The following is a 15,399-nucleotide window of genomic DNA, read 5'->3' as shown; positions in this document are numbered from 1 at the left end:
AAAACCGTGGAACTCGTGGAGCCACGTGGGCACAAGAAGCTAGTTTTGCTGCCGACCATTACCGTTTTGACAAACTTTGCCTATAATCAAATAATTTATCCAAATTCCTACCAAATTAAAAATGAGATACCCACGCTCTAAGCTTATCTCTTGAAATGATCCTGGGAAATGTTGAATTAAATTAAACCGGCCACTGTTTAATTATCAAGAAAAATAATTGAACCACTAGTTAGTTAGGGCAGCCCATTTATGAGGTCAAATAAGTAGTGACCCATCTAGTAATTAGTTGCGACCTACCGTAATTAATTTCATGGAAAATATCATAGGATTCTTGGGTAAAAATCACCCCACGTAGCCCTTGAGTTTTAACTATAAAGTCTCCCATTTTAATTTTGCAATAGGTTTTGAGTCCCTCCACACAAATTAATAAGGTTAGACCTTGTAATAATCATATTGAATTGGACAGGTTTGGGTTGGATCATCTTAGGTTTTGAGTATTCAAGTTTGAATCACCACACACTTGATCCCAGCCTGAACTTCTCAAGTTTGTATAAACTCATGGGCCTGGAGTTAAATTTTTTTAATTAAAAAAAAAAAAAACACAAGAATCTGACTATAATATATGAACATCCCGTGACTATGAAAATTTTAGCAATGAATTAAAGTCAAAATTTAATGACATAGCTTGTTCTCTAATAATTTTTTTATCACCTTTTGATTTTTTTTTTATATAAAAAAAACAATAACATCATTCTCGTTAAAAATCACATTATTAAAACATAAAATGATAATGTTATCTTTCTTTCGTTAAGTCATATAACAATTATATTAGGAACCTATTAGAGATAACACGGAAGATACAAAGGCTTAGTATATAGAGAGTAGAAAATGAAAAAAAAATTGAATTATTTATGTATTTTTATTTTATCAATAAGAATCTACGAGGGAAGAAAAGATTAAAATACTCAAAGCCACATTTTTTTATTTATTATATCAATAAACTTAGGATTCTTTAAACTTAATGGGTCTGATCAAACACAATAAAGAAATAATTACGATTTATTTCAGGTTCATATTATGTTGGCTTTCGTAAATATTGAAAATGATGAATAGTAATCTTATTTTTTTTTTAGATTACATAGATGTCTGGATGAGTTTGTGCGCATCTTGACTAATCTTAGGTCTTAAAATTAACGACCAAATAAGTCTTCAATAACCTTAAAATTTATAAAATTTGATCTAGTAATTTTTAACAATAAATACAAAACCTGACCAGTTACATCTTATTTTTTTTATAGCATGGAAAGGTGTCGGGGACCATATATAGCAGGGTGGCTTCCCGGGTCTAAATTCTAATTATCTGTCAAGAACATGTCTTGTCACCATAAGATTCCGGCATGAGGACGTAATGGAAAATAACATGCATAGTTCACACATGTGTGGTCCTCGATGGATGAACTTGCTATACTATAAAGGATCTATATATTATTTTTAGATTCAATAATCAATATATTCTCATGTCGTTTTTCATATTTTGATTGAAATAATCTTTTCCTAACAATATTAAGAGGATAAGTTCTATATTGATTTGAAGCGTTTAGATAGATTGATTGATTGATTTCTTTGATTTTTTGTTATAAAATCAAAATTTAAGAAACCAATATAGAATAATTCTTTTTTATCACTTATTCTAAGGTTAAAGATAGCTCATAGTTTCTCATCCAAATTTCTGTTTATGTTTCTGAGCGCCTTGCAGCATCCGATTCATCCTCTACGAGATTTTAATCGAGGGAACCATGTGATGAAGAAATATTTTACACGAAGAGAAGTTATCCGAAATCGAATTGAAGGAGCGGTTAGGAGTTGGAAGATACGTAATGCTATCAACTCAATGAGCAATTATACATATTGAGCGAAGAAACAACACGGATGGGCAACACGCAACACACACACATATCTATCTATAATTATATATAATGCAAGAAATGTCAGCGAAATAAGAGATTACCATGAACTTAAACAAGTTGTAAAATGGAAATTATTTGATCCATATCAGCTGGTTGTGTCAGCGATATATGATTATACTGTGGTATAAAATAAATATAAATAAAAAAGAGAAGAGGTGGAAATGTCGGTGCGTGTTAATAAATATATATCAAATTGCAATCCAATAAAAGCAAATAAAAGCGAGTTGACCTGGCCATGTCTTAGGATTAGCTTGCACTAATAGAGGGTAGATTAGGAAGGAGAGAAGGGGTGGAGAAGGAAGGAAGGAAGGTAGGTAAACATGGAAAGGAAGAGGACACAATGTTGTTGCCATAATAGAGAAGGGGACGAAAGCTACGAGTAGTTGATGCTGAGAAGACTAGCGGTGGTCACATTTTCTTTATGTACGTATTTTGTTTTGCTTGTATTGCAAACAAGACATTATTTTTACTAGTTTGTTTTATGTCGATCCCTACTTTGCTCTGCTCGCACACAACTCCTCCTCTTGCTGCAGAGAGATGCCTTGCCCACCATGTCACCATTAATTAAAACGTATACCACACATCCACATATATATAACTACTGTGATCTTATATATATATATATATATATATATATATATATATATATATAAGATACAACACTTTGATACAGACATGAACACTTGAGGATTTTATATAACCAAAAAGATATGATCATAAGGCACAATATCTAACAATCCAAATATTGTACTTAAATATAATTAATAACATTGAACAAATAAATACAGTAATATATACAAATAATGGGGCATTTGCATCATACTTAAGAAATCTTTCTTGTCGTGGTGCTGGAAAAGAAAGAAAGAAAAGTATTTGGTCAAAAAAACAGCAAAATAATTACAGAAATGCTGATGGAAATAATAAAAAATTAAAAAACCAATCAGGAATTTCATCAGGAATTTTACATGTCCATATTGTGTTAAACAAATTAAAACTCCACACTTCTCTCTTTCCCTCATTTCTTACTGTTTCGATTGCTAAAAAAATACAGCAATAGTCCCCTCTTCAAATTCTAGTGGTCCTCTTGTGAATCCGGCCACCCAACCCGTTGGCATAGACCAACATTTGTCAATAGAATCAACTTTAATCTATTGGTTTTATATATTTTTATTTTTTTGTTAAGTTTAACATCATCAAGTTAGTAAATCTATCTTTTTTTTATTATCTATTTATGTTTTAACTTAATTTTATTGAAATTTGTTTGTAGTATTTGTTAGTTGTTTGTATATTGAAGTGTTTTATAACTTTTCCCAGATAATTTGTTGTATTAATTCATGATTTCTAAGTTAGGAGTTTGTTTGAGATTTTAAAAAAATTGATTTTATTTGTCATTTAATAAAATTAAATTTAATTTTGTAACTTAGTTGTGTTATAATTGAATAAATAATGTGTAATTTAATGGGTACCAGTTATATTTTATCAATTTTATTGTTAAGTTTGAAATTTAAAATTTAAAGAAAATTGATTATTGTGGAATTGATAATAATTAAAATGTATTAATTTAGGTTGAATAAGTTGAATAGAGTAAGTTATGGATAATTAAAATTGATTTTTGTATAATTAATAATAATTAAAATATATTAATTTAGGTATCTTTAGTTGCAGCACAAACGTGATTCTAAAAATCAAAATGAAAGTTGTCATGGCTATCAACAATATTACTTTAATGAGCTGATCTGGAAACCCTTGAATCTTACATGGAGACTCCTCCAGAGGTATAATCACCTTAGGTCTATGAATGGAGTTAATTAGGATATCAAAAAGTCATGTTTCTTAAAAATCGATCGTCGTCCCCGCCTTTGTTTCAGCATGGAAAAGCCAGCATAGGAGACCTCATCTATCGATATATTTCTTCAGATCAATTGTATCCAGAATGTCTCCTTGATTGGCTAGATTTATCTTTCTAACATTAAGTTATAGAACCTGCGAATCGAGTGGAAGCCTCAATCTACATATGACTTAAAAAAACCAGTTATAAACCTCCTAATAGTACAAATCGACCCAGTTAAGGAGCTGATGATCATTGATGCAGACACGAGGGGATTGCTTGGTGGTCCAGTAAAAGCTACCTCCTGCTTCGTCTAAAACAGTGATTCTCTGGTCATCCATGCATAGACACCTTTGGATACGAGCAAAATCCAATACAGCGAGGTTTTGATTTCTTAGCCCAATAAAATTTATATTATTATTGTGAATGTTTTGTAATATCAATTTCATAATCAGTTTAGTAGTTTGTGGAACAGATAATAATTAACCTTTTTCTTGTCACAGTTGATGGCTTGCTTTTCCACTAATGGATTCCACACAATATCAAGCAAAACCACCATTGAGTTAAAGTTCAGTTGGAAATAGTGAGGTAAAAGTGTTGCTAGTATCAACTAGGTCTTGCTCTAAAAGGATCGATCTTGTTGGACCATTGAAGCGCTAAGAAAGGAACAAGCCCTGGTTGATGCATGCAACACTTTTGCTTTATTATTTACATTGTTAAAATGTTTGGTGACTTAAATTAGGTTAAGACAACATAAATTGAAAGTTTGGTGACTTAATTAAACTTTGAATTAGTTTAATTAATCAAATCAAGAGCTTAATTGAAGATTTGGGACTTAATTGAACTTGAAATTAGTTTAATTAATGAAATCAAGAGCTTAATTGAATAGATATTAAAGTTTGGGGCTGATTCAGGTCAACATTGCAATAAACTAAAGTCCAAGAACCAAAGTGAAACATCGGGGGTACTATATGGAGGTTAATTACTTTTTCCAGGGGTAATTTTGAAAGAATTAAAAGTCGAGGAGCCAATTAAGGACTGAATTGCTTAAATTAGAAAACAATGATCATTTTGTAAATATCACCTAAATGAAGGGGTCCAATTGCAATTTATCCAGGGGCGAAATTAAAAACACAAAAACGGATTTTCCTGAATAAGGGGCTTGATTAAAACATTTCAAAACTTCAGTGACCACAATGACAATGGCCATTCCCGTACCAAAACGGCGCCGTTTCAAAGAAAACTGTTCATCACCTTCATAACGATTCAGCGGAAACGGCAGCAGACCGTGGTAGCATCCCTCTCGCCCCCACATTGCATGCCATTACTGAGGCACGAACGCATGGCATTCTCTGGCTTTATAAAAGCCACGACAGCGGGGGGGAAGCACAAGACAGAGAGAACGAAGAGGGGAGAGAAAAACAGAAACACCAAGAACGAGAGACAAGAAGGAACAGAAAAACCCAGGAAAAACAGAGACGAGCAAACAGAGAAAAAACCAGGGAGGAACGAACAGAGAAAAATACAGGGAGACAGAGGAAGAAAATAAGGAAGAGAGGGAAAGACAGACATTACAGAGAGGGAGAGACAGACACAGAGACGAAAAAAAAAACAGAAAGAAAGACAAGAGAGGACGAAGAAGAAAAACAAGACGAAGCAGAGGAGAGCGTCCGATTCGACCAGCAACTTCACGTCTTCATCGCCATCGTCTTCGTCTCAGAACCAGAGCTTGTCAGGAAGACGCCACAGCAAAAGAGACGAAGAAGGAATCCAGAAAGCAAGAAAAAGAGGAAAACCAGAGAAAGAACATAGGAGAAGACGGTTAGCCAGCACACCTTCGCCATCGCCTTCGACGTCTCCAGACCAGGTAAGTTCTGCATTTCCATCTTGCAATTATATTCACGTAGTTACTGTACATAGGCAATTTTAATTCACCTCTTACTGTTCATTGTTTAATTCACTGCTTGTGTATGCATGCGTGAATCAGATCACGCGTGCTGCCCCCCAGCCGGTCACTCGTTTGGACAGACCTAGCTTAAAAAAAATATATAGTGAGGCCGGGTTGGGCCTGGGTCTCAACCCAGTCTGCCTAATTTGTTTTGGGCAAAGGAAGTATTTAGCAAAACACACTTTTATGTTAATTCTCTTTATTTTATTCTCCTTTATTTTGATATTTGATAAAACAAATTTTTTTTATATCAAAAAATTCATGGATCCGTTTGAATTTATTTGTGGATCCCTTGAGCTTCTTTTTTTAATGATTTCATGTATATTTAATTTGTGAATTTTCACCGTGAAATGCGAATCTGGTATATCTTTTTTTATATATAAAAAATAACAAAAAATGTATGTTTTGCTTTTAATTCAAATTTTACTAGTTTATTCACTAGCGCTAGAATTAGGAATATCATGTCTTTTTGTGTTATGTAATATTTATCAACGCCAGAGTTAGAAGTATTCGTATCCGAATATTCACTGGCGCTATCTAACAAACTCTTAGTAATTTAAGGTAAAATCAGCAATACAGTCTACCTCGGGTAATACGTTTAAGGGTGCAAATTTTTTTCCTTTTATGTAATCAGTCTCGTACTATAGAATCTCTGTTAACCAATTAGGGTTTTGAATGACCATAATATTAGAAGACAACTCCTTAAATAAGATATTTTTCATTTAAAAATAAAATATAAAAAAAAATTTGACAATTTAATTTTTAAATATCATTATGATGTCTGCGAGACACACACACACGAGTGTGTGTTTTCTTTGTCCCTCTCTTCCTTTTCTTTTGTTTTTTAAACACCGTTTTAGCTTTGATGAGACGAGTACATTTATTCTGAGAAAAGTTAGCAGGAAACAAAAGCAAGGTTTCTTAACATGGAGGGCATGTGAATGAACGCTCATCACATGTCATCCATGTGAATGAACCCTTCTCTAAGCAATCGAGCCCAAATGGATTCTGTTTTATGCCTAACCCTTCTTCTTTACTATCTCTTAATTAGGAGGCATAGACGTCATACTTTCTTAAAGACCCCCCCGCCCACCGAGGAGAAATCGTGACTCAAACCTATCCAGTAAGATCAAAGCTTGTGATCAATTCAACCGGTTTTACTTGTAAGTTATCTATTCTTAATATATATATATACACACACACACACGCACCAACAAATTAATAGATATGTCCATGCAAAGTTAGGATGATCAATGTACTTTTCACCTATTGTTTTTAATTACTCCAACAGGTCACTATGAAAGTTTTCCGAGTTCTAGGTTTTTTTTTATAGTATAGATCGATAATGTTGATTATAAGAAATTTATCAGTTTATTAGTTTATAATAATATAAAAGATAAATTATTCAAAAAATAATAACATATAGAATATTATACTTACCAAATAAAAGATCCTACGAAATAAAACTCGGTCGGATACGAAATATGAAGACTATCATCATCTTCTTCCTTGCCAGGAAAACAAGCAGGACTCTTCAGGATAGGGCTGATTCATTGGCATCCTTTTCTCTTGCTGCGACTTGCTTAAAGGGCTTATCTCTCTTTTATGTTTTTTTTCAGAGGTTCCTTGTAAGCCCAACTGCGGCTAGATAATGAATCAAGGGCATGAGGTCAGGGTTTGTCAATTCAAGTCGTAGGCCGACCAGCGGTATTGGGCTTTATGTCTTCTTCTAACTCAAGAGTTCTCGTTGAGATTGGCGATTTAATTCCTCTCCTTTTCCTTTTCTATTCATTCATACAATTTGCCTCTTCGGATTATTTCAAAAAAGAATTCAGGAAATAAAAACAGGCCTAGACTGAGGGCCGAGGAATAGTTTTATTCGAACGGATCTTGACTAAATAGTGTAAAGCATTATCAAAATATATTTAATACTATTCGATTTCTTGTTAGATTTAGTGGCAAATGATGTAAAATCGACGTTAGATGAAATCCTTAATTCAATTTTTATAGGACAGGAATAATTTTAATGATTTGCTCTTACTGTTTCTAGAAAACAAAGAAAAACTACTCTTTTATTATCTGGAACAAGAGCACTCTCCATCATCCCCGTTATAAGAAGAATGACTGTGATATTACATTTGAGGCAATCATGCTAGATTTCTTACACTTGTTCCAAGGAACAGTTGTTGAGATGGGCTGGGGGACTTTGTCAAACCTATCACCATCACGGTGACCAAACGCCACATCGCCAACCAGCCAACCAATTATCACCGATAATAAAACTTGATTCTTACTGGTTCGACCCTCAAAATTATCAATTACGAAAACACAAGGTCGATCCTAGTTCGTGCTTTCCCTCTTATTGACTGGTCGACCAAATGATATCGCTTCCCTTTCATGAGGCGGGGCGGGGACGCCACTAGCCCCATTGGCAACCTTCTGAACCAGATATCTCGGGTTCACTCCTCGAACTCGTCACTGTCGGAGCACACCGATAGACCAGGGAACGAAGGCTATAACATAGGAATTAGGTTGCTTGTAAGACTTCCCCTTCCTCCTGCTTAAATCCTTAATTCAATTTTTATAGGACAGGAATAAGTTTAATGATTTGCTCTTACTGTTTCTAGAAAACAAAGAAAAACTACTTTTTTATTATCTGAAACAAGAACACCCTCTGCCACGTTTTCAAATAGATTCACTTGAAATTGAAATTCGAGTGCCCAAATAGAAACTAATCAAGGGTAGTCGATGGTGCTGGATGCCATCGATGGCATCGAGGTTCATGTGGAATAGCCTAAAAGAGGCCCACTTTTTTAGTAAATGATGTGACAGAATTTAAGATTCACAGCAAAACCCATTACGCTTGTCGCCGCACAAGATAAATCGGGAACAAGCACGGACCACTCTCATTGGATAAGTCCCCTCAAGGACCGGGTCCTCTCCCTTCCCAGTCAAGTGTCTCCCTTAGCTAGTCGTGCAAGTCATGTTTGTTTTTGAAAAATTTTAATAACTTTTTATTTATTTATTTATTTATTTTAAATTAATATATTTTTAGTATTTTTAAAATTATTTTAATACAATAATATCAAAAATAACTTTTAAAAAATAAAAAAATATTATTTTAATATATTTTTAAATAAAAAATATTTTAAAAAACAACCATAACCACCCTCCATCTAACCTTATTCAACTTGTTACCCTCCATCTAACCTTATTCAACTTGTTACCCAACCCTCGTCCACGGACTCACCACACGTCCTATAAAATAAAGCTTGAACTGGCTACAAATCTTCGTACAGTGGACTGGTCATGTGTTCGCAAACTACTCTCTAGACTGACCCTTTATGTCCCTTTTGCTGGACCATCGTCACATCCATATGTAGTACTGGTCAGATGTCCCTCGTAGGACTGGTCGTGCATCCTCGTGTTTTATACACCTAATTACCATAAACATGCTAGATGTACAACATATACTGGATAGATATATATATTTCAAGAGTGTATTTTTAGTAACTCACCACAGTTTAAAAAAATATTTTGGTAAAAATAACAAAGGCAGAAAAGGCTGTAATTGACACATCCATGACACTTGAGTTGTAGAGATTATCTACGACTCCATTATTATAAATTCTATATATAAGTTGATTGTTGATTATAATTAATTTAGTTTTATTTTATTATTATTTAGAATTAATAAATAGTGATTTATGAGTAACAATATCAAATATATTAATTATTATCTCAGCTCTCTAGATATCCACTGTAGATATGCTTTCATGAACATAGCTATATTAATTAATATTAAAAATTATAAATTAGTGTCTAAAATGCCACCTCAAGTGGAAAGTGAGGGCCGCTATAATAGAACGTGCCCCTATCTGTGTATCCCTCTCGCAATTGACCTGGGGTGTCAATATTCCTAAGGTCTTACGTGAGAAGAGGATTCCACTATCTGCTTTTTCGAAACCCTCGAAAGCTCTCGGAGCCACCTGATTTTGACTTACCATGAGAGCGTTTCGGAAGAGAGATTCTCATGATTTTGCTGGAGTACAATCATCATCTTTATCAACTATTTTTATACTAGTAAAATTCGTAGAAATCATCATTAATTAAATACCAAATTTACAATTTTCTCTAAATCTATATCTAACATGTTCTTGTAGATTTAATTATCTGAGTCCAAAAATATTTGCTTTCTAATTTAATTGCTATATAGTATCAATTAAAACTCTTATAGATTGAAACTAGTCCATTGGCACAAATTTTTTAAAATGTTAAAAGAATGTTAAAAGCACAAAAAAAATTTTAACTATATTATTAAATCTGACTTAATGGGTCAATCTTAAAATCTCGCAACCTAACTATTTATCTAATTTGATTTTTGAACTAAATCGTGCAGGATTTAGGCCAGGCCTAGCGCCTAGCTCATGCATTAGAAAAATAGATTGACACGTCGTCTGTTCATCTCCAGAATTCGACCACCACGGGGTCCTTTTTTTTTAACCACAGACCCATTTTCAACCTTTTTTTTCTTAAAAATACATAGAAAACACAATAGAGATATTGTTAAACCAATTCATAGCCACGAAAATATAAAAAACTGCCCTAAAACCAGAAATCTACCAAAAACAAAAAAACTTCACGAGCTCATATATGATTTTTTATGTGTTTTCAAAGTTAAAAAAAAAACATATAATCTTAACTCACCTCGTCATATAGAACCATTTGGCATAAAAACGATCGTTTTGGTGGTCGGATTCCTCATCAACATACACTCTCTCTCTAAGTCGGAATCTGACTATTTCCTCTCTCTTCTCCAACCAAAAAAGAACTGAAAATGAGTAAAATAAAGTTTGGTATCAAAATTGAATTTTGTAAAATACAGGGAACCGATTATCTAATAGCTAAAAAAATAAGGGACTCAAATGAATTTTTAACAAAAGTTTTCAATCCTCCGCTTATGGTACCCTTTTTTTTCACTTCACTCGCTCTTTCTTTCAATTCAACCCTTCCTTCTAAAAAATACATATAATTGGGCTCTAGCTTGATTTTAAAAGGGTTCAATTGTATAAAAAAAAATTAAAAATTAAATTGAAATTTTTTAAAAATTACAATATTATAATCCAATAAAATGCGAGAAGATGATAATATATTTTCAAGCATTAAAAACAACATGTTTTTGCTTTATGTATAATTCAACTGCAGAATAGTTGAATAGAGCGTGGATTGGCGGTTCTAGTAATGTGCTATGCGTACAATAGAGACGGGTCATAAGCCTTCAATTCTGCTAGGGTCGCAATCCAGTCCTGAGGCATGCGTGAGTATGTATGTATAAATGCACGACAGACTCTTTTGATAAAATCCTTTTTCTCATCGTGCGTTTGCAATTTGATCTTTCTTAAAAAGCCCTCAGCAGCACCTGGAGGCACAGCAATATTGAGAGAGGAAATGTTACATTATTTGAACAAGGACATGTCCATGAGCTTGCATATCATATGTAATATCGACAGTCAATTGTCGAAGAAATAGTTGCAGTGGTAGGGTTACAATCTTGCAATTGCCAAGCACTCATGAAGTTAAGCTGCTATCACAGCTCAATTACTAAACAGAGCATGTTTATCATGTTGGAATACGTTTATATCATATCTTTTATTTTTTTGATTCGAGGAAATCCCACCTCCCGAAAAGCGTACTTTGTGGGTCCAGAAGCGTACTTTGTGGGTCCAGGTGAGCGAGTAAAACTCCGGCTATCCCAGGCTCTTACAAGAGGTGCACGTCCTGACTTGAACTCGAGACCTGCTATGCAGATCTCAAACCCTTTGCCATTACGCTACGTTTTTTGAGGACAATTTTTTGAAGTATCACGCATGCCTATTATCCATTTATGCATGAGAAATTTTTTATATTTATGACGACCAACTTGGTCTAGATGGATCGGATATATATATGCTCAGCTTTGGTGACCATTTCTTTAATTTGAAGAAAATTCACTTCAGACACAACTACTGAACCACTATCAATTAATTAGCGTTTGTATCATTAGCAAAAAAAATATATATACAATCTACTTCCTTTTGTCTCCGTTTCATGGGCACTTTTGACTACTCAAAAGTCAATATAATATATGTTTTTTTAAAAGAAATTCCATACAATTTCCATCAAAACCCCAGTCTCAATATAATTTCAAAAATACATCCACACGTAAAGAAATATCACTTGCATATTGCAAATAATTCAACACAACTCAATTAATACAAACAAATATAATGAAAAAAAAATCCATACACATCACAAATTATTCTGAACAAAAAAAATAATGACAAAATACAACACACATGTCGCAAATAATTCTAAACACATATCGGGTTCAAAATTGACCTTTGCGAGTCGTGGAAGTCAACTGTAACTGCAACAAAGCTGCTGGAGGAAAGAGAGCAGTGTTGGCGCGTGGGTGGTGCATGCCGGGGAACAAGCTAGGCTGGGGAGCGTCTCTGCACGCGCAGGTGATGCGGAGAGGCGCGTGGTTAGCAGATCGAACGCTTATCCTCGTCTTCTTACTGCCTAGGTCGGAGGTGTAAACCGCTTCCACGTGCACAGGGAGATCTAGGCGGAGAAAGGCAATTGTTGTTGTGTGTATGGAGATCGGTTTCCTGCAGTGTTTATGGAGACTGGTTTGCTGCAATGTTTCACTGCTGGGATGGTATGACCAGAGGTAGGGGTTGTTGTTGGTGTGCTTAGCAGATTTGGTGGCACTCGCTGGTCGAAAGTGGTTGTTTTCGGTCGTAATCTGAGTTAGGAGTGACTGTCAGTAGTTGCAATTTTGGGTGGCTAGGTTTTGGTTCTTCTTTTCCTTGTCGACAGTTCCCTTCTCTCTTTTTTTTTGTATGGGTTTTTTTTACTTTGGCAGTGGTCGATTTTTTTTTAAGAGCCCTCTTTCAGTCTTTGTGGAGTCCTTAGTAGTGTTCGTGCTCTCCTTTTTTTCTTTTTATTATTTTTATTTACCTATCTTATTGCATAATATAAAATGAACGGAAGTTCAGAAAGTAATGAAAGTTAATTGAACTTCATTAAAAATATATTTTTTAGAAATTTTTTATTTTTAAAAATACAGGAAAAGGTTGAGGATGGAAATGTATTACGAGAAATAACTTGAAATTGTTTGGCGAAATGATGGAAAGAGACATGTGATAAAGTGAATAGGCAAATGCCACAAGAAACAAAATAAAAAAAGTGTTCGGAAACATGATAATTTTTGTTTCTTTATGTTTTAAAAATATATTTTATTTAAAAAAATATTAAATTAATATTTTTTATGATTTTAATATATTAATATAAAAAAATCTAAAAAACTTATCTTGATATTTTCAAGTGAATTTTTTTATAAAAAAACACTCCTCACCGTAATAGCATAGAATCAACAATAATCTTGTGATTAAAACCTGCAAAACATGATTATTAGATAAATTAAAACCTCTATAGTGTGTGTGTGTGTGTCTATATATATATATATATATATGAAAGTTGTAGATGGGGCTTGTGTGTGTAGATTTAACCCAGATATCATGAACAAAAGATCTTAACGTGATCATCTTAATGATTAATTAAAAAGACCCAGCACGAAATGCATCCATACATCTGATAACTTTCTGCCCATTACGAATTCGACTGAGATTGAATGGCTGGTAACTTTCCATCACAGGCCACAGCAAATTGGCCAGATCTTCTGTCACAGTCGGCCATGATGTAAGTGCAACACCACAAGGAGTGGCCACGTGTATATTCACTGTTGCCAGTGACGATAAATAGTAAATTAACACTTTGCGTGCTCAAATCAGGAGGCAGTGCGCCGGTCGTGGCATGTCTTTGTAGCCTCCATGTCCATGATGCTCGGTTCGGTTTCCAATTCCAAATTCCATTCCTCCTTCCAGCTTTTCAATCAGCACGTGCTGATTTCTCAAGGAAAAGGACAGGCATATGTAAACCTTCTTTTTCAAAATCCTTGCCTAATAATAGATCGGTTGAGCAAAAGCAGATAAACTTCAAATGCTGTTGGTGTAACAGTATTGACTGATATAATACATGTAAAGACCAGTTATCATGCCCGCTATTGGCTGATTCAAAGTTGATTTAACTCTAGCATAATTAAAATAATATTTTAATCATTAAAGTTCTAGAACAAAATATTTTCTTAGACAAGATTCTCATCTTTTATTATGCGTTCTTTTTTTATTAAATGTGGAGAAGAAAAAGAAGAAGAAAACTCCATGATCTACAGAGGACGCTAGACTCTCTTGACTGCAGAAGGGGACATGCATGTTTTGGCTGGAAATCCATGTAGTCTTCTATCCAAAGAGAACAAAGAAATTAGGTGAGAGGTGAATTAATTGGTCGGGTCTTGGATTTGTTTTTTAATGATCATGAGTTTAAATCCTCTTAGAGTTATTAGAGGATTACATGGTCGTTAACTTCATGATTCGTGGGATTAGTCAATATGTATGCAAGCAGGTTCGGACATCCACGTTAATAAAAAAAAAAACAACAAACAACAAAATTTTAATTTTTTAAAAACATATCACCACAACACAGCCTCATTCAAACACGAACCCCTCACACCCATGAAAAATTACGAGCACTCTGAAACCCAAACAATCCCATCATGTCACAACCCAATGCTCAACCTTAATGTAACAAAAAAACATGATATGTTTTAGTAAAATTAAGATTAATCCATGTAAATCCAACAAACCCATCAGAGTTGAGTTGATGTCATTGTTTTAGTGCATATCCACTTAAAAACAATGCTAGTGGTCTCTAATAATAGCACTCAATGGTGGGTAGTCCAGTTGTCATAATTGCACCAGGGACAACATGGCTTGTTTTTTTTTTTTTTTTCATTGTGAGACGTATAGTATAGTTAGACTAGTTTTCCAATCCTTGACTTGACTTGCTGTGGATTGTAATTCTACTTTTTAATATCAAGTATATAGGTTATTTTGATGTTTATTTTATATAAAAAATTTAAAGTGTAAATTAAAAAATATATACAACCATCTAATTAAATAAATTAATAATCATCTATATAAATAAAATTATCTATAATAACAGAAAAAAATTAAAAAAAAAACATTGAGAGATAAATGTAGATCAAGATATTTAATCACATAAAATGAGACATTCACATGATTGTGTTTATTAAACTTGTTTATTTAAATCAATAAAAAATAAACTTACACCTAAAAAAACTCGTGACCTAAAAGATAAATATAAATAAAATTGATTGAATAAACCCACACCCTAAAATAAAATCACGCAAGGCCGAACATATCAAAAGTATTATCTTAAAATGCGTATTTTTTATTTTGAAAAATAAATTTCATTCGTGTAAAAAAAATAAAAATTATAGATGAATTATAATAGTATCTTGAAAAATCAAACACAAACAAAATAATTTAGAAAAAAAACTCATATTGAAAAAGGCATGCAAAACTTGTGACTTGGGTCATGGGACTAGAATAAACACATAGAAAATAAATTGAAGATAATCACAAAACCAATATTAAAAAAAAAAAACCAATGCAAAATGATAAGATTGTACAAAGTTAGATCCCTGCAAATCAAATATCAAGCTAAAACTAGGAAAAAAAAATCAATTACAT

General features: G+C 33.4%; 1 long non-coding RNA gene across 1 annotated transcript; it reads left to right on the top strand.

The window, feature by feature from the left end:
• Positions 1–4,287: 4,287 nt before the first annotated feature.
• LOC112326618 (uncharacterized) lies at positions 4,288–7,783 on the top strand. Its single transcript, XR_002980388.2, has 3 exons — positions 4,288–5,662; positions 6,795–6,906; positions 7,363–7,783. It is a non-coding gene; the product is annotated as an uncharacterized LOC112326618 (long non-coding RNA).
• The last annotated feature ends 7,616 nt before the right edge of the window (positions 7,784–15,399 follow it).

The sequence above is a fragment of the Populus trichocarpa genome, chromosome 2, assembly GCF_000002775.5.
Source record: "Populus trichocarpa isolate Nisqually-1 chromosome 2, P.trichocarpa_v4.1, whole genome shotgun sequence".
Taxonomy (NCBI): Eukaryota; Viridiplantae; Streptophyta; class Magnoliopsida; order Malpighiales; family Salicaceae; genus Populus; species Populus trichocarpa.
The sequence above is the reverse complement of the archived record's forward strand: the minus strand, read 5'-3'. Positions and strand labels throughout refer to the sequence as shown.